Below are 19,119 nucleotides of genomic sequence, written 5' to 3' on the forward strand. Positions count from 1 at the left end.
AATATGATTTATCTTTTGGCATAATATAAATAGAAGTGATCATGTATGCATGTGGTGAGCAAAAGACAAATGGTCAGGAAAACACAAAAAGGCAGCATGTACTTCTATACTCTGTACTTTTCTTGAGACACCAGGAATACATTGAGAACCAGTGAGAACCAGAAGGGCAATGCACATCACTGTTTGTGCCTAGACTAGAGATGCCGCATACCTCCCTGAAGAAGGCAAGTTATTATGGTTTGAGAAGGACTTTGTTCCTTAATAGATTTGCTTTTAAATCCTGAGCTGTTTACGGTCTAAAGCATTTATCTGATATTACTATGCACTAAATCCCTCAGTTCCTAGAACTGTTAATCTGATTCTGATAATAGTTTTAGAAAGGGTTCAAAGGTTTCCCTCCCTGTAGAATGTTCTTCCACCACTGTTACTCCAGTTCTGCCTTCATAAGTAGTTCATGTGTTACATAGAAGAACTCCATTTCATGTTTTTCTGAATATTTGTGCTATGTTTATAGTTTTCTGTTTAGAGGTGGATATTTTCCTTTAGCCTCTGGTGATTAAATTATAAACTTCTTGTAAACAGAGACTATGCCTTATTTATCTCTTGGTGCTAGTATTTCCAGTTTCTGAAACTGAATAGATTCTCAACAAATATATATCTAATCAATTAATAAACTTACCATTACACACATTAGATAAGGGGCATGAATGAAATTTCCTTTGTATTTTTGTTTTCCTCAAGTGATTGTGAGCTTTTTGAATTTTATTATGAACATATTAATATGCTTGAGCTCACTAGTTGCTTTGAGAGACATTTTCTAATCCTAGGAAAGAATTTTTTCTGCCTGTTTGTCCTTTTGTTTTATTTACTCTGTACGTATCTTTTCAGCAGGGCTCAGTGTACTTCCATGAGTGATTGCATGACAGAACGATATGGAAAGTGATATTAATTCTCGCTTTTGTTTACATGCTATCTGATTAGTTCTTTGTTCAAGCACTTTATCTATATGCTTTTAAAAGATGCATGTGTTGTGTCAGTGAGCTGGGAAAGTCTTCATTTCAACCATAGAATTCTTAGATCATAATATCATATAGGATATTAGTTAACAGTCAATAACTGTGACCTACCTGAAAACTCCTGTTTTGAGGACTGAACTTGAGAATATTTGTAGGGACTAACTGAAATGTCCAGTCTCATACAGCCTAAGAGAAACCGAGACACTCACAACTCAAACTTCTGTGCTCCTGGCTGTTACACAAGCTCACTGAGAAGTGCTGTATATGTCTGATTTCTCAACTTCACCATGCAGTAAACTTTTGCAATCCCGAGGCAAAAGACCTCCTTTGTAAATGTTGTCTGCCCAGTGACAGTGTTGGCACCCAGGAGGCCCTAGCAGATAAAAGTGGAAGAACATATGGCTTCCATCTGAGTACAAATTGGTGGACATAACATGGTAATTCAGCTGCAGTGTCCCTATACTGTAAACTGAAAGAGTATGATTAGAGGTGTTTATAAACGCGTCTGAATTCTCCCACTCGGCCCCACCCCCATTCCACTGTATTTTTATCGTTCTGAATCATAGCCATTCTGCGTCTCAGACTCACTGTGTTATTTGTGAAAATGGCCAGCATGTGGAATTATTAATTAAAGCTAACAAATCACCCTGACGAGCTGTGCCCTGGCATGGCTGAAGGTTGATTGGCGAAAGTGTTCTCCTTTAGAGAAAAGACTTTTTGTGCTTATGACGCAGTCAGAGACGGATTATTGAATATGCAAGTTAGAAGAAAAATCACAGGACAAGCAAATTGAGTATTTACTGGCAAACAATCGCTCTCTTAGGCTGTGGCTCTCTTCCTAAATTCTTAACATTCTCGAGGGTTAGAAAGAAACACAGAAAAAAATGCATCGGTACAGAGTTCATTTTAAAAAAAACCACATAGACTGATGTTTGAGACTTGTTCAGGTAAGTGTGATTGTGTGTGCTTGGGAAGTGAAAGACCAAGCAGAAGATGGGGAGCATGACTGGGAGTCTGGTGAGTCGTTATGGGAACATGCTCAACATATTTCTAAATTGAGAATTTAGTTTCCTTGCTGCATTTATTGTGAAAGTTAGAATCGTGAAAAAGAAAGTGTTTTCTCAATTTGTTTGTCTTTATTAGCAAAAAAAAAAAATGTGGTAATGTTTTGTCCCAAAAATAGTTTCACTTTTGCTCAGATATTTGTGTCTATGTACAAATAATGATTGGATCTAAAGATCTGTTGTTATTTTCAACGTTGTTAATTATGACGCATCTTAACAGTGTCCCAGACACATGTGGGTATAACTATTGCATTTATTTTAAACATAAACACTGTTTTACATTAGAACCTAGTTGGTACTTGTTGAAATTTCTACAGGAACATGAAGTTTTAAAGTAGTTGTTTAAGCTTTGCACTTCTATAATAACAAAAGTGTTCATATTATCAGTGTGTGTGTGTGTGTGTGCGTGCACATGTGTGTTTTATCTGGAATGTTGATGAGACTCCTGAGTTTCTGTAAGATACTGTAAGATACAGGAAACAACTTTAAAATCTTCCAAAACTAAACATAATGCTTAGAAATATGGCAGTATGGAAATGAGGCTCATGTATAAAATGTCGATACTAAACAGATACTCTTTTTAAGTGCAGTTAGACTGTGTGAACAGCACCAGAAAAATGTGTGTATCTACTGAGGATGAATTACATGTTTTTTGAAAACCTAGAAAAGGTGCTGTCATCGACAACAGACTGTTTTTGAAATGAGAATAATTGGCTGGCGAAATAGCATTTTAGGCTTATATTAACTCCAAATAGCATGAATTTAAAACAAAGGCATAAATATAATTTAGACTAAATTAACTAATTAATAATTGCAAAGTACTTTAACAATAAAACATCGACATGATAGTAATAATAGGAAAAAGAATAAAAATGGAAAAATCTAGCAGTTACACAAAAATTAAACCATAATCAACTACATAAGCTTTCAGAAACTCAGTATTTTCTAGTATAAATAAATGAAACAGATGTTTTTTGGCCTCCTAAACTGTTTCTTTTGCCCAACGTCATTGTATTAGTTAGGAGTCTTTCCTTACTGTATTCTCTGTTACTTGAAGATTAGTTTGTTTTAGCATGTAGGCTAGAGCTCAAAGGAAAGTTTAGAAAATGTATTTTTTAAAAGACTGAATGAATCCCCACTGGATCAGTTTTCCTCAGATTTCATGAGACAGCTTCCTTAAAGTTTCCTGTGAGTATAAGAGAGCAAATTTGGTCCATTATTTTGAAATAGCAAAGAGGGCATTTAAAGCATATGTTCAGAGAGCAAGCCATCTGCCTTCTTTGTTATAAGTATCACAGCATTATGAGGACTTGGAAAGGCTTGAAAATTGAGCCAAAGTCCTGATCAAGATCTTAATACTGAATACTCTGCTTTATGTAAGTGTTTAGTTACCCCCATCTCCCCCCCACATTTTTTTTTAGAAAATATTTTATGATACGTGGGCAGTACTGCCAAAGTGTTATGGAATGATATGATTCCATAGAAAGTTAATGATGACCTGATCTCTTTCATTTAACCCACTAAATATGAATATTTTGTCAAGTTTTTAGCTTGTTATTGGTGCTGAAACTCACAGTGACTTAGAGAAACAGAAGGTGTTGACTATTGGAACAAAAATGAAATCCAGCTGCTAACTTCTGAACTATGTGCAGACTAGTTGTAGAACGCATGCAGGGGCCAGATTCGAGCACTAGTGTAACCCAACTGTATTGTAGTGGGATTATGGATCAGTTTGAGTTGTCTATAGGAAGAGGGGTTGACAGCAACAGTAAACAATTCAAGTGTAAATTGGCATTATTCCTAGAAGGCACTACTATATTTCCTTAGCAACTGGAAGGATTTGAAAATCAAAATATAATAAGAGAATCAAAACTCATATTTGATTCTAAATGTAGTAATACTTGTAGTGTTATCCTGAACATTCTATAATGGTCATGTAAGGACAGACCAAGATAAGTGTAATTATAGGATATCTAACTTGCAAACAAAACACTTCCCCCTTACCTAAACTGTACTCAAAACAGACCGGCCTGGGTAGTTCATTATCAAAGGGAAGCAGATTTGGTACTGGAAAAATAACTGAGAGTCCTACATCTTGCAGGCAACGAATGGTAGTAGGAAACTTCAGAGCCTGCCCTCACAGTGATGGACTTCCTCCAACAAAGCCACACCTCCTAATAATGCCACTCCCTGTAAGATTATGAGGATCAGTTACATTCAAACTACCCCAAGCAGTCAGCTCAGAAATGGGATGAGTTTTCTGTTTCATTGGTGGTTTGTTTTCTGGAAGTTTTGTGGAACCTTCCTAATTATTTACTGGACAACACAGAAACTATTGTATGAATTTTACCTCCACTACTGCCTCTTAGTTTTTACTTTTCAGCATATACTTTCTGGAAATTTCTTACTGCTATGACCTTTCCTGGGAACTAGAGATGCCAGCAATAAAAAGATAAAATATTGACTTCAAAAGGGTTCATATTATATTGTACTAGAAAGAGAAAAAATGACTCAACAAAATGTAAAGGAATATATGTACAAAAAAATGTGCTTTTTGACACGGCATTCTCTGTTCCCTATGATTTCTATTGTGTCATAGTGTGGGATTTTTTTTCTTCTTTGATGCATACACAAAATAGTCCCATGGATTCAGGAGACTATTCCATTTGGGAAACATCTGTGCAGGAAGTCTGTGTATTATTTAGGTAGTCAACCAGTTGTTTTCAGTTCTGGGTTCTTAGAATCTGTCCTCGGGTTTTTCATCGAGCTGATTGGTAGGTGCTCAGGACGCATCGTATTTTAAGAGATCAACAGTCTATATTGCAGGACTTAGCTACAGTAGAGACTGATGATTAACAATACTATGTGACCTCCGTAAGGTCATCCAGGGAACAAAGTAAGAAACACAATACTAGAAAAGATCGGAGAACAGAGCAAATTTTAGCCACCTAATAATAATACTAAAATGAAAGAAGTTCTGTAAGTGAAGTTCTAAGTTTCCCTTTGTTCAACCACTGTCATGAGCCCATAATGAAAATATTTTAAATAGTAGGAAAGTATAATGAAGGAAAAGAAGTGGGTGGGGCACTGTTAATTTGCCGCCTAGAAATGCCATTTTTTATTGATTTTTATTGAGCTCTACATTTTTCTCTGTTTCCCTCTCTGCCTCTCCCTTCCCCCTTCAACCCTCCTCCAAAGTCCCCATGCTATCACTTTACTCAAGAGGTATTGTCTTTTTCTACTTCCCATGTATATTTTATCTGTGTAAGTCTTTCTTAGTGTCCTCATTGTTGTCTAGGTTCTCTGGGATTGTGATTTGTAGGCTGGTTTTCTTTGCTTTATGTTTAAAAACCAATTATGAGTAAGTCCATGTGATACTTGTCTTTTGGGTTTAGGTTACCTCACTTCAATGATGTTTTCTAGCTCCATCCATTTGCCTACAAAATTTAAGATGTCGTTATTTTTTTCTTCTGTGTAGTACACCATTGCATAAATGTACCACATTTTCCTTATCTATTCTTCAATCAAGGGGCTTTTAGGTTGTTTCCAGGATCTGGCTATGACAAACAATGCTGCTATGAACATAGTTGAGCACATGTCCTTGTAGCATGATTGGTCATCAAAAGAACAAGTAATCCAATAGAGATTTTTAACATTCATCGGGTACTTTTTCACTTTCTTCATTCTGTTAGTATGAGTGTTTTGCCTGAGTGTGTGTGTGTGTGTGTGTGTGTGTACCATGTACATGTGCCTGAAGCCTAGAGTCATCAAAAGAGAGCTCCGATCCCTGGAACTGAATTTACTGATGGTTGTGAGTGGCCATGTGGGTAATAGGAAATGATCCCCAGTACTGGGGCCTTTGCAAGAACATTATGAGCTCTTAGCCCAAGCTATCACTCAGCCTCACTTCAGGCACTTTTTAAAGCATGTATTATGTTTTAAGATTTAGCTAGCTAGTCACACCTTCTCAGAAGGGAACGTTTTAATTGGCAAGTGGTATGAATTACAGCATCTCAGACTTTGACTTGTTAGCTATTTTCAAGTTTGAGCATATAGACCAACCAAGTAGGCCGCAAACCCAGTAGTATAGCTCCATCAGCCAAAAGATAGCCTTGATAAAATGTGGAATATCTGTCATTACCTCCACGTAAAACACATGAGAGGCAGGCTGTGGAGAATCTGACCTTTCTCTTACTTTCCTGCTGCCAGTCATCGTGGACAAGTTATTGGGCTTTTGTGCCTGAAGTGTCCTGTTGTAAAATCAGATTATTAACACTTCTTACTCCATACAGTATTTTGAGAAATGAATTAGACCATGCACTAGAGCTGTCAATTGTGATGCTTGAGACATTGTAAAGTATTCAACAAAAGTTATCACCACTGCTGTGATTGCTATTATAATTACTGTTTTTGTGACATTATCCAGGAACTTGCTGAAAATATATTTTTCCAGTGTAGCTGCATTAGCTCTAGTGACAAAATGATTCAAGGTGCTTTTTCTTCTGAAGATGAGTCAGAGATATCACCATTGCAATAAATATGGAGGAGTTCTAGGTTTTCTTTATAAAAAAATTAGTGTGATTTATCTTAATATGTAGATGATACTATGCAGTCCAAATACCTGGGTTTTTTTTAATAGAAATTATGTTTCAGTTTGCATGAAGTACTGCTTATTTTTCAGTTTTGGACTTGTGTTATTGAAAGGAACTTTTAAATCTGAAGCTCCAGTGATCATAAGATAGTGCAGTTTTCTTCTAACAGCACTTGCGGAAGAGAAAAGTACAATTTTGCCTAAAAGTGACATCTTCAGGATAAAGACTCTATAATCATCAACTCTGTGTTTAAGCATGATAGTTAACTGACTAAGATCACTAGCCTAGTAGGGGATACACAGTAGGCACCTAAGATTGTTTCCTGAATTGAATCTATATTATCAAGAAAACTTTTTGATACCAATTCAAAAATTCTGTGTTGATAGAAATGACAAAAGAATGATATGGTGGAATGAATGTAGTTTCTTATAAAAGCAATTGACAGTACATTGTTAACTTGTTATATATTTTATCTCATTTATATTTCTGTGGTACTGGGGGTTGAGCCTAAGGCCCTACACATGCTATGCAGTCATTCTATCCTAGGATTGTATTTCTAGTCCTGTTAGCTATAACATGGGGGCTGACTTGTTGGAGTTTATGTCTTGCCCAGTTCCCTAAAGCCAGCAAGCCCCAAAGAAAATCATACAGAGGTCTCCATAAGTTATAAAACAGATTGGCCCATTAGCCCAGGCTACTTATTAGCTCTTGTAGCTTATATTAACCCATTACTCTACTTATGTTAGCCACATGGCTTGGTATCTTTCACAGCAGGGCAGGTCACATGATGCTTCTTTAGTGATCTGGGCTGGCCTGGCAGAGGGAGCTTCCTGCTTCCCAGAATACTCCTGTTCTCTTTGTTCTATCTCTAATTCCTGTCTGGTTTTCCCAGGCCAATCAGCATTCATTTAAAACATGATTGACAGAATCTCGCATCACTTCCTCCTCTTTTTTTAAAAAAAAAAAAAACAAAGGAAAATATCCATAGTCCATTTTTGGGGAATGTGGGTGTAGTATTCCAGGCTACTTCCAGCTGGTTGGAGGCACTGATAATCTTATGGGGACCTAAAGAAAATTTAGAGTTATGATCTAGTCCTGACTGGAGTATCCTGTAGGCTTGATCATCTCAGGCAGCAGTCTTGAATCTGTCTGGATGTAGAACTATGACATCTGGGTCATCTGTTCTGACTGGAGATTTCTCAGGTGGTCTTCCTTGATCAAACCTGATTTTTCTTAACTCAGAATGAATCCACAGCCTATCATTTCCTGTGGAAACAAAAGCAAAATCTCTTCTCCAAAGTAATATACTTTTTGACTTCAATTTTTAAGTCAAGGTATTTTTAAAATACCTATCTTGGATTAATTCAGCAGCATTTGTAAGCAAATATCTTTTAGCAGCTGTTGCTCCTTCCTCAGCATTCAAACAATTCAAAGAGAACATAATAGCATACAGTATCAAGATTCTCTGTGTATTTTCCATCTTTATGAGGCTTTATTTTAACCTCTATTTCTTTTATTTTTACTTTTACTTTTTGAGACAGGTTCTCTGTATGTCTTTGTCCTGGAATAACTCTGTAGTCCAGGCTGTCCTTGAACTCACAGAGATCCATCAGTCTCTGCCTCCCCAGTACTAGGATTAAAGGTGTGTGCTACCACACCTTGAACTAACAGAGATCTGGCTGTCCCTGCCCCCCAGGCATTGGGATTAAAGGCCTGTGCTACCACACCTTTCCACAGAGGTGAATCTACCTCTGCCTCCCAAATGTTGGGATTAAAGGTGTGCACTATCACACCCAGCTACTTTCTTTCTTTCTTTCTTTCTTTCTTTCTTTCTTTCTTTCTTTCTTTTTTCTTTCTTTCCTTCTTTTTTTCTTTCTTTCTTTCTGAACTTTAATTTTTAGCCTGCATATATTTTTAACACACTGTAAATCCTTTAAAGGTTTTCTTCGACTTTGAAACTTTCTTTTACTGTATATCTCTCTTTTTGTGATCACATGAGTCTTTAATTTACCAAGCAATTTCGGTAGGACTAAAGCTGTGGCTTTGGTAGCTGGATCCAGCCCATTCCTTAGCTTTCCAGTCTCATGGCAGAGGTACCAGCTGTGGCCATTTTTATTACCACAACTCTATGGTGCTTTAAGGTCCCTGCCAGCAAGCAAGCTGCAGCATTCTGCTCACAGACCACATTCAAATGCTCCATAGTCAGATCGCCTGCCTGAAAGAGTCAGAGTTTTCCCTGGCAGGATAGCCCAGAAAGCAAACATTTTAAAACAGCACAGCTTTTTTCCTGCTGTGGTTGAAAATTGAAAAGCATGTGGTCAACTTTTCATCAACATCATTTAAGTGTTTCGTGGCAGGATCTTTTAAAAGAGTTGCAAGGTTTTGCAGCTAAAGTTGAGTCAGGAAGCATCTCTTAGATGAGAAATTGCTGCTACCAAGAAAACATGCTTTACTCTATTCTTTCCCAAACTTTCTCAGGCTTTCTGTGAATGTAGTTATCCACGTGGGTGCCATTCAGTTAACTTTAAAAAAAATTGTAGTCTTGCTTAAGTCTTAGAAGTGGAACTGTATCATGAAGAGAGAATGGGTCATGTTCTTACACAGAGTATGCTTCCTTTTTAGAGTTGTCATCTCTACTACCTACAGGTCACATGATCATGGGCACCTTGGTTTTGTGTGTGTGTGTGTGTGTGTGTGTGTGTGTGTAAAACCCTCAAATCTCAAATGAAAAAATGAACTAATAGCATCATAATTGATCTGTATTTATGGTCTCTAGTAAAGTTCTTTATGTATCTTGGTGTATAAGGTATACTCAGTTAATGGTACCTGCTACTTAGTGTAATAACCACAATAATAATAAGACACAAACCTTTTAGACAATAATCGTAAACTCATTAATATATATTAATATGAAACATCCATTAATGTATACATTATAACACTTAAAATTGCTTTTCCTAGTATTTGACACATAGGAAATCTAGATATATTTACATCTAGATATATTTACATCTTTGATATATTTACATGCCTTCACAGGAAAAGTGCTATATTTATTTTAGTTAAATGAAAATATAATTCAAAACTTACAGGCCAACTCAATCTTATGAAAAGAGTAATAAAAACATCAACTATCCAAGAATTTTTTTTACTGAAATAACTAATTTGGGCTTAATGCAAATAAATAGGATGTATAATGTGATAGAAAATAAAAAGGGAAATACTTGAAGAATTCTTAGGTGAACCCCTGATCCAAGTAGTATTAATTGGAAACATTTTAAAGATAAAAAGGCAATTATTGCTAGCTGCAATAGATACATATGGAAAATGGCTGCAGAGATTCACGACGTAAAAATAGTTCATTGCTAAATTCGAAATTCTGTTAATGTCACAAACAGTGGGATGTGAAACACAAATGAATTGTGATGACAGTTGAGTACCAAACTGCCTGTTTTTTCTCTCTCAGAACTGCCCGTATTTGGCTTTATATTTTCCTCATCCTGATTTAACCCATCAATATTTGTACTTTCTGTAACTAACACCACCTTGGAACATACACACTAAGGATTTCATTTCTAAACTTTCCTGCTTCCTAGCAATCTTGCTCTAGCTTTGTTACCACTGACTTCTGTTGTCCCGGAGTCTTTCTGGCCCCTCACTTTAGAGTCTGGCTTTTGAGCACCTTCTTACCTGGCTTTTTGCAGGCCTTTGTGTTGTGCTTTATTCTTCCATTTCTCTTAGCTGCCTAAAGCCTTTCCACTCTTCATGAGCGGCAAGCTGTTTGTTTAGAGCATATTTCTTCTCACCACAGTTTTAATTTGGGGCACTTACTATTGTCCTAAGAATCTACATTCAACTTTTATCATTGTTTTTAACCTAGTTTTTCTAAAATATCACTCTTCTCCTTTATGGCAATTTCTCTGATCTTGGGTTTGGGGAGCAAGACTTATTTTCTGAATCAAATAAAATTTCCTTCAAATGCAGCAGCTCCACACTAGCATAAGCTAGCCTGACCTTTGGGAAATGTCATTAAAAGACTCTCTGAAGAGTATTTTTAAATACCCAAATCATTTAGGCTTAATGGCTTTTGTAGCATGGATATCAGACCTACCTAACTAACAGAGCAACAGGCCTAGGAATATTTTTATGTTGCTTTCACTGTGCATGATGTTTAAGCTGCCTTTTATTGAGTGACCTCTCTGTTCTAACCATTATAGTCTTAAAGCAATTCTCTGTAATACTTCATTTTCTCTTCACTTAATAGATGAGGAAATTGTAACCTCAACTTTCTAAATGATGGAAGTCAAGGTTACAGTATGCCAAAGATGTGCTGTGAATTGAGAACAGGGCAGTAAAGTAGAAATTAACAACTTTGATGTCTGACTATTTGTATACTTTTAATTGAAAGTGAAGTATATATATTTTTTAAACTGAACATTTGGTAAAAGCTTAACATTGCAAAGGATCTTCAAAAGGTAAGAAAACTACTGAGCCCAGTTCCCACCCTCCAACACTGTTTTAAAAATAGATTAATATTGATTTATTTACAAACCTCAATATGACTTAGTACTTTTCCTTTCTCTTAATCTCGTGTCTTCAACTTGTTTTCCTGTTAATATATTCAGTACTTACAGAATATTGCTGTTTAAGAGTCTTTTAAAGATTGATATATCATCCTATTTATACTCATCTTTTTCATAGATGTAAATATTACAAATTATTGAAACATATTCTTCTAGAGTGCTAATAAAAAATATGGTGAAAAATACCACATATGTATGCTATATCTTGTTCTGCCTCCCCGCCACACACAAAATTTGTTGACATGAGAAAATATCCAAGAGAAAACAGGACATCATTTTAAGTTTTAACATTTGTGTGTAGTTGTATTCATGCTTGTGAAAAATATAGAAGAGTTAAATATTTTCTCTGTAGATATGATCCAAATCATAATATATTTGTAAACAATGTTTGAGTCTTGTGTTTCTCTGGTAACGTAATTCTATGAGGAAAATGAAACCAACCACAACAATAAAATATTGTTTTATTGTGAGAATAAAAATTATTCTCACAGAATAAAATGACGCTTTCTATCACTGTTTTGAAAAATGGTTTGGACAGTGACTAACCACTCATTTACAAATATTGTTGTGGCCATTTTAAGCTGTACACTGGACAGCATATGAGAAAAGTCAATAAAATGGTCTCTGCTGTGGATGAAACTGTAATATACCATTAAACTATAATATACCATTAAAACCAATTCCCTCTCCTTGTTTTTATTATTGCATTCCACTAAGGTGTTGCAAAAAATAAACCAGCTTCTACTAGAATGAAGTTTCCAGACAAGGATGTCTGTGAATAATTAAGAGAATAAACTAGAGTAGAAGAGAAAGACAGGCAGAGAGACAGAGACAGAAGGGAATGGAATAATGGAATCAAGTGGAAAAGATTATGCACTGAAAAATGTTGAATATTTCAAAATACAAAATTAATAGAAGGAAAGAACTTTTCTTCAAAAGAAAATACTTTCCATCCTTCATCAGCAGTGCAGAATTGATGGCCTGATAATAAAAGGGCTTTTTAGTGAAGTTGCTGGGAAGAACATGGTCATCACAGAGACTGCACTGGGTGTTCAGTTGCCCTGGGCAATCTGATCAGCATGTCCTTGTTTCTAGAACTAAGTAAACCAAATCAGGATGAACGACACATGGTTTAATAGTTAACTTTCAGAACAAGGGGCAGGGAGATGCTTTTATGCCATCATCCAGCCTTCATTCCAATCTCATTACTGAAGTCCGCTCCGAGAGTATTTACAGCTTCCCGGAGAGGCTAAGCTTGGCTGAATCCTGGAGATGGAAATATAGCTTAATGACCTCCTTGTTCTGGAGTCTTCCTAACACAGGTGAATCCTTGTGATCAATAATTGTCTACAACCCAGATTATTGCTATAAATGTTATTGTTGTGATTTTTTATTAGCGTTTTCTTATCATGGGAGGTGTTTTTCCATTTTTCTGTTCTTAAACTATGTAAAAGTCTTGTGACTGCACTGAGTTTTCTCTGAGTCTCTGAGGAAATTAACATTCTCTCCAAGTTGGAAATAATTTGAGATAGTTTGAAAAGAATTTGGATATGCAAGTCCAATCTTGCTTTTTCACAGGCCAGACACAGAAAATATCATAGAAACGGGCTTTTATTTGACAAAAGAACAGAACAAATGAAATAAAAAGACTGTATTTCATGGTTTATTCAGTCTATGAGGCTCAGGTGAGTTTGACTCTTGATCTTTTACCTTTTCCTCTGCTTTCCTGGAATCCAAAGTAGACACTTCTTGTAGAGTTGATAGACTTTCCTACTCTTAGCATCTCTTTCATCTTGTCAAAAGGAAGCTCCAACCATAGACTAGGTCTTACCATACTTAATGAACAGGTGTTTAGGTTTTCTGGACAAATAATCCAAATAAGAGAATGGGGGCAGTCTCTTGTTAAATACTAAATTTATGGAAGTTATTGAAGAGGCTGATATGGTTTGATATTAAAGTATAATAACTAAACTAAGTAATAACAATAACAGCAGTCAACAAAGCCATGTTTCTTAATCTCTCTTTTTCAATTCTAAAAAAAACACTATAAATATCTTCCAGCAAACAGAATGAGCACATACCTATATTTTTGATATGTGATTATATATTTTTACTGTAGTTCCTGCCGTACATTAACATCTCTGATGTTTAAGAATCATCATGTTTTTGTGTGTGTGTGGCTTTTCTATTAGTGCTACCGTTTTTTTCATTCTCTGCTTTTATTTGATCTTTATGCATGCTAAGTGACTCCTTTTCTAGCCTCCTTGTATACACTTGGAAATATGGGTGTTGTCTGTACAGTGTCTTTGAAAGGGAGAGGACAGCAAGAATAGGTTTTGAACAATATTTTACGAGTATTATTGAAAAATATCTTCTGTATATTCTATATACATACACAGCAGCTGCATAAAATGTAAATCCTATTTATTTCTACTCCCTTCTGCATTTATTACGGTGACTAGTGCTGTAGCAGCTAAGCACTTTATGTGATCCCTCTTACTATTATTTGCCACCTGATCATTCCAAAGTACTTTTGACAATCAGAGAATTTCATTAACAATTCATTCTCTTGCTTTTTGTTTTTCGGCACCTTTGCATGTAAAAGTATCCAACATCTTAGTAGCTATCTCCTATAAATTACAGAAAAAAATGATAGAGCACTTTCGATAGGAGGGGGAAGGTAGGGAGTAACCATCAAAAGCATTTCCTATCATTCATTTTGTGTTTTAGATTAGTCAGATAGTGCTATAGAAGTATATATAGTCAAGAAAAACCTCAATCCTTCATAACTACTTTTGTTTATTATATTCTCCACCATTGTAGTAATCAGAAGTATTACATGAGGAACATATATAATGCCCACGCTTTACATGTATAAAGATCTGAGCAATAGTACTTCTCAAAGTAGGATTCCTATTGACCTAAATGTCCCTTAGCTCAGAACTATAGGTGCCGATCTGTTTTTAAAAGCTCCTGCTATTTTTTTTAACTAAAAGGATTAAAACTTATTTATTAAAAGGTTCATTGTCTTTCTAGTGGAGGGTGCGTGGTCGGTACCTTAACAGTTTGATTGAATTAAAATCAAGTTCACGCTGGGGTTTCTTTTGCATCTCTACCCCTTGCTTTCTCTTTGACTCCAGGCTAATTGCATAACCTCTAGCTGACTTGTGCCTCGTCTACACATTCAAAGTAAAAATCAGAAATGAGGCTGTTATCCAACTATTGTAGGCTCGAACATTATTTCTCTAAATAATTCTGGGAAAGAATTTGAGATTCCTGATATAAAACAAAACAAACAATCAGTTTTATGAGCATTCTCCTGTAGTCTTAGACAACAGTCTTTACGGGAGAGTATACAATATGATCACACTCAGATGAAAATCATTGAAGTAATTAGACTACAGATAATGATTGCTCCCCACATCCACCAAGCTTCTGATTCTGACTCAAGAATATAAACTTACCATTTTATTTCTGGCAAGTCCTTAGTGTAATGCTGAACAAATGATGCTTTTCTCATGCATTGCCCTAAGGGAGATGCAGTTCCAGTACAAAAAAAAAAGAAAGAAAAAAAAAAAAGACATAAAAACTCAGTCTCTTCATGCCATGGCAGTAAAGTGTTGGAGAATAGACACAACCCTAGACCTTTCAACTTTGAATCTTACTGTCTTCCCAGGACAGCCGGTTTCCCTTCTTTGACACTGTGTTTTCAAAGGCTATTGTCTGCCTTGAAATACTGCATGAAACAGCATTGTAAAGCACAGACATTGGATCTTCCTCCATCTAATGGTTGTTCTTGTTAAGTTTGTGAAAGAGTCCATTTTAGTTATTAGCTTTAGCCAAAGAGTGTTTTAAGGGTAGCCTTGAACTCCTACTTGGGTAATGAGAACAATAAAGAAATGAGTTATCTTGGTCTTCACTCTTTATTGTCAATATGTAGAAACGTGCAAGTAGGTTTATTTACTAAATTCAACTGTGACAATGTTTCATTTCAAAATTCTAAGACATTTTCTTTCTTTACATAAACATGACAGCAGAGAGTGGCAACGTGAATGGAGGAAGGCAAGGGAAAGCTACAGCAAAGAGACGGAGGACATGGGTTCTAGACTATCTCACTCTTCAGGAAATATCTGAGCTTCAGGAAAGCTTGTACTGCATACCACGGTGCTTCCCTAATTGACTGGGTGTTATGGTGATGCAGGAAAGCCTCATTTCATGTCCGGATTGTTGTACAAGAAATTCAGATTTAATTCTTCTGGACTACCACTTGATTGTTTATAACGTTTAAAATATTTGGTAATTATAATATGTAATTTGAGTTAGGAATTACTCTTATAATGTGTGAAAGCTTAGGTATTAAAACCAGAGAGATATGAGTTCATATCTTGACCACTCAGCAATTTTAAACAAGTTATTTCATGTCAGCTTTTGCTTTCTCATTTGTAAAATTCAAACAGTAATATTCTTGTAAGCTGTTTCAAACTTAAATGAAGTGATAAGTTTAAAAATTTTGTATTATGGTGATTGTCTTAGATATGAATCTATCACATTAGCTGGAGCTAAACTTCTCACTTTCTTTATCTGTAAAACAGTGGGAAATCACTTTGAAATGAAGAGCAAATATCTTAAAACTCTGTATGCACTGACTGGTGGTGGTGGTGCACGTCTTTAATATCAGTGCTCAGGAGGCAGAGACAGGCAGGTCTCTGTAAATTTGAAGCTAGCCTGATCTACAGAGTAAATTCCAGAACAGGCTCCAAAGCTACACAGAGAAATGCTGTCTTGCACCCTAACCCCACCCCACCCCAAAAAATCCCTCGGTATGTGTACATGAATGCTATTTTGTCCACAGTATCTTCTATAGCTTCATTTTCTCCTTCTTACTCCTAATGTAGAAATACTAGTTACTCTGATTTCTCTGTAACCATGGTACTTGACAGAAGTTACTTGAAAGAGGATGGATTTATTTTATCTTACAGTATTATCTGGTTCATTCCATTATGGTGGAGAAGACATGGAAATGCACCCAATTCAGGAGAACTAAAAGCATGTGATAAAGGCTTTTCACATCATGATAGAGCAGGAAGCAGAAAGAGGCCAGAAACAGAGGTAGGCATAGGCTCCAAAGGCCACCATAGGTCACCAGTGATGTACTGCAAACAATAGGCCCAACCTCTTCAAGTTTCTACAGCCTTCTAATATCAAGCCAACTACTATGGCACATATCTTCACAACATGAGCCTGTGACAGACCTTGAAACTTAAATTATAACAAATCTGTAATTATTAGTTGAAATCTTTAACAGGTTTAGCCTTTTCTGTGGTCTTCTGCCAGGTATAGCTACTTCAACTAAGACTGAATACTGGAAAATAATATAAATCCACTAAAATTCTCATAAAGATAATTGAAATATTGTAGACTGTTGAAATACAGTCTTAAATAAGTAGAAGGCAGAGCTTTGAAGGTGTGTCTAAATAAATACTAGCATGCCCCTGGAGTTGCTGGTCAGCCATCACCCACTTGCCATATAAACTCAATCATTTGTAGCTTTCATCTCAGAGCATAAATGATGCCTTTTACCTGCTAGTTGGGCATGTTTCTAATTTAAATACCTTTCAAATTCCCTGAGTTTTTACTATAAGTCCTAAATAATCATGAAAAATTATTTATATATATATGAATAGGTTAAAATTATGGTTATCGTGACTGAAAAACACTATTTGCCTAGTTCTACCTATGTTTGCTAAGGTAACTGTCAATCATTTTACCTAATAACTTTAAAAATTAGATAATTTTTAAAAAAGCCATCCCATGTGTTCCTTGAAGTAAGATGTTTTGGGATGAACAGAAGGGAATCATTTGACTGTCCAATAAAAGTGCAGATGGTACCATTTCCCTTGACTCATCCCACAGTGCATATGAATCAAGTCACATGCCTAAATTTGGGGATTTTTGTAGCACCCTGTCACTAAGTTTTGGGGCATATAAAATACTATTTGCCTGGCTTTTAAGTTTGTGGATCTTACACAGTGCCTGGCATGGAGATAGGAAGGACATTTTTTTTCCATTAAACTTTTACTCTGTTTTGAAAGGAAAAGTTGAAACAGAGTCCCTACTGAGATTTTAACATGTTCCATGGTGGTAACCATAGGAAATAGGGAAACAGGAAATTTCTGGACATAAGGAAGCCAAGGAGTCCTTCTCAGCCTGTCCTCACCTCTCAGATACCAGTTGGTCTCTTTAAAAGTATTTTTATCTAGATACATACTTAATGATTTATATTTCTATAGTCTTTATGCAGACAGTAGAGAGAATATTACTGCTGATAACCAAAATGCTTCTTTTCAGAACAAAACTCAGTTCTTATATTCTGGAGGAGCTGATGGAAACATTCATCCAGATTATAATAAGGTCAAATCATGGGAGTTTGCATTTGAAAAAGTCCATTTAGCGAAATTAGAAGAATTCTAAATTATTCTGTATATCTCAAAGGATGTCATAGTAAAAAATGCATATAAAGTACAGATATGAATAAAATACTTTTGGGAGGGCACAAACATATGGATATAGCATGATGACACTGTTAAATTTAGGTCACATACATGCCACAAACACAAATATTCATATATTCATCTCTATTACCTCTCATTCCTTGACCCAAACTCCAGATAGCAAAACTGAACTCTACTCAGCTTCCCTATTTGTAAGTACTATATCACTTAAATCAGTGTGTTTATCAAACACAGTGGTCTTCTTCCCTAAAAATGGAAAGACACATTTCAATGACTGTTTATAAAGTGTCTATACATTTATTTGAGTGTATTTCCTACCTATAGGAAACATGTTTTAAATTCATTGTCAGTTAAACTCTGTTAAAGGTCTGCCATCTCAAGAATATTATACCTAGTCAAGTAGTTTCTATTTTCTTTCATCATGCTGTAGGTATTATGAAAGCTATCCTAAAGATCCCACTTCCTATTCTTGTTAAATTTAACTGCTGAAATACAGAATCCAAGTAGTGGTCATGGCTGATAGCTATGCTCACATATGCAGCTCTTCTTTTATCTAGAGTAGCACCAAACTTTTAAGGGCATAATAACAGTCCCATAATAGTAAATTAAAAACAAAGAAACAAACAAACAAAAACAGCCTCTAGCCAGATCATAAATACTGCTTCTGATGACTTGCATTAACATCACTATTCTCATTCTTAGCTAAACCACCCAAATTTTATAATCTTAGATTGCCACATTATATAGTTAGCTTTTTCCATAGTACATTTTTGAAAGATGAATACTGTGTATACATAACCATGATAAATCACCTAGCTACAGAGCTTGCACAGTGAAAGTCTGCCCAAAGGCAGGGAGGGGGAGGTTTGCTCAAGAAACTGGTGGAAAAGCACAATGATGCATCAGCATGCTTGCATTGTGACTCATACTGACAGCAGATGAGCCGTCACTCAGTGATGTCACTAGTTCCCACATTCGACTCAATGGCGACTTACAGCCTTCTAGATCTTAACATTGTCTAAATAATTAAAGTAAAAACAGTTTTGAAATGTTTGTGACTATATAAAAATTTTAATCTCTAAAGAATAGGTTTCTCATGAGAAACATTTATATTTATATTTTATATGTATGCTATAGGGCCATTTTCTTTTTGTTAAGTTCTCTTTTTCCAAATGCTGGAATCTAATTTAGCCGTGTCAAAGGCTCTGGTTGAAGGGACCAGTAATGGTTCACTGTGGTATTTAAACTAATAAAAGAAACGAAGACACTAGAATTATAGAGAAATATATAATTTGATGACATGTGCTGTGTTCCCTGAATTCTCTAATGTTTGACATGGGATGAGCTGAAAG

At 35.7% G+C, this 19,119-nt stretch overlaps 1 protein-coding gene across 27 annotated transcripts in view; it reads left to right on the plus strand.

The window, feature by feature from the left end:
• The window catches only part of Zbtb20 (zinc finger and BTB domain containing 20), a 758,948-nt gene that overhangs the window by 358,404 nt on the left and 381,425 nt on the right, over nucleotides 1–19,119 (plus strand). For 2 of the 27 annotated variants that reach the window (XM_085685617.2, XM_048422828.3), the window contains exon 1: nucleotides 12,457–12,577. The exons of 23 other annotated variants lie outside the window; for them this stretch is intronic. The gene's annotated coding sequence lies outside the window, so the exon portion shown is untranslated. 2 more of the 27 variants (XM_048422830.3, XM_085685615.2) reach the window with 2 other exon arrangements.

Source organism: Myodes glareolus, chromosome 2 (genome assembly GCF_982192425.1).
Source record: "Myodes glareolus chromosome 2, mMyoGla1.1, whole genome shotgun sequence".
Classification (NCBI taxonomy): domain Eukaryota; kingdom Metazoa; phylum Chordata; class Mammalia; order Rodentia; family Cricetidae; genus Myodes; species Myodes glareolus.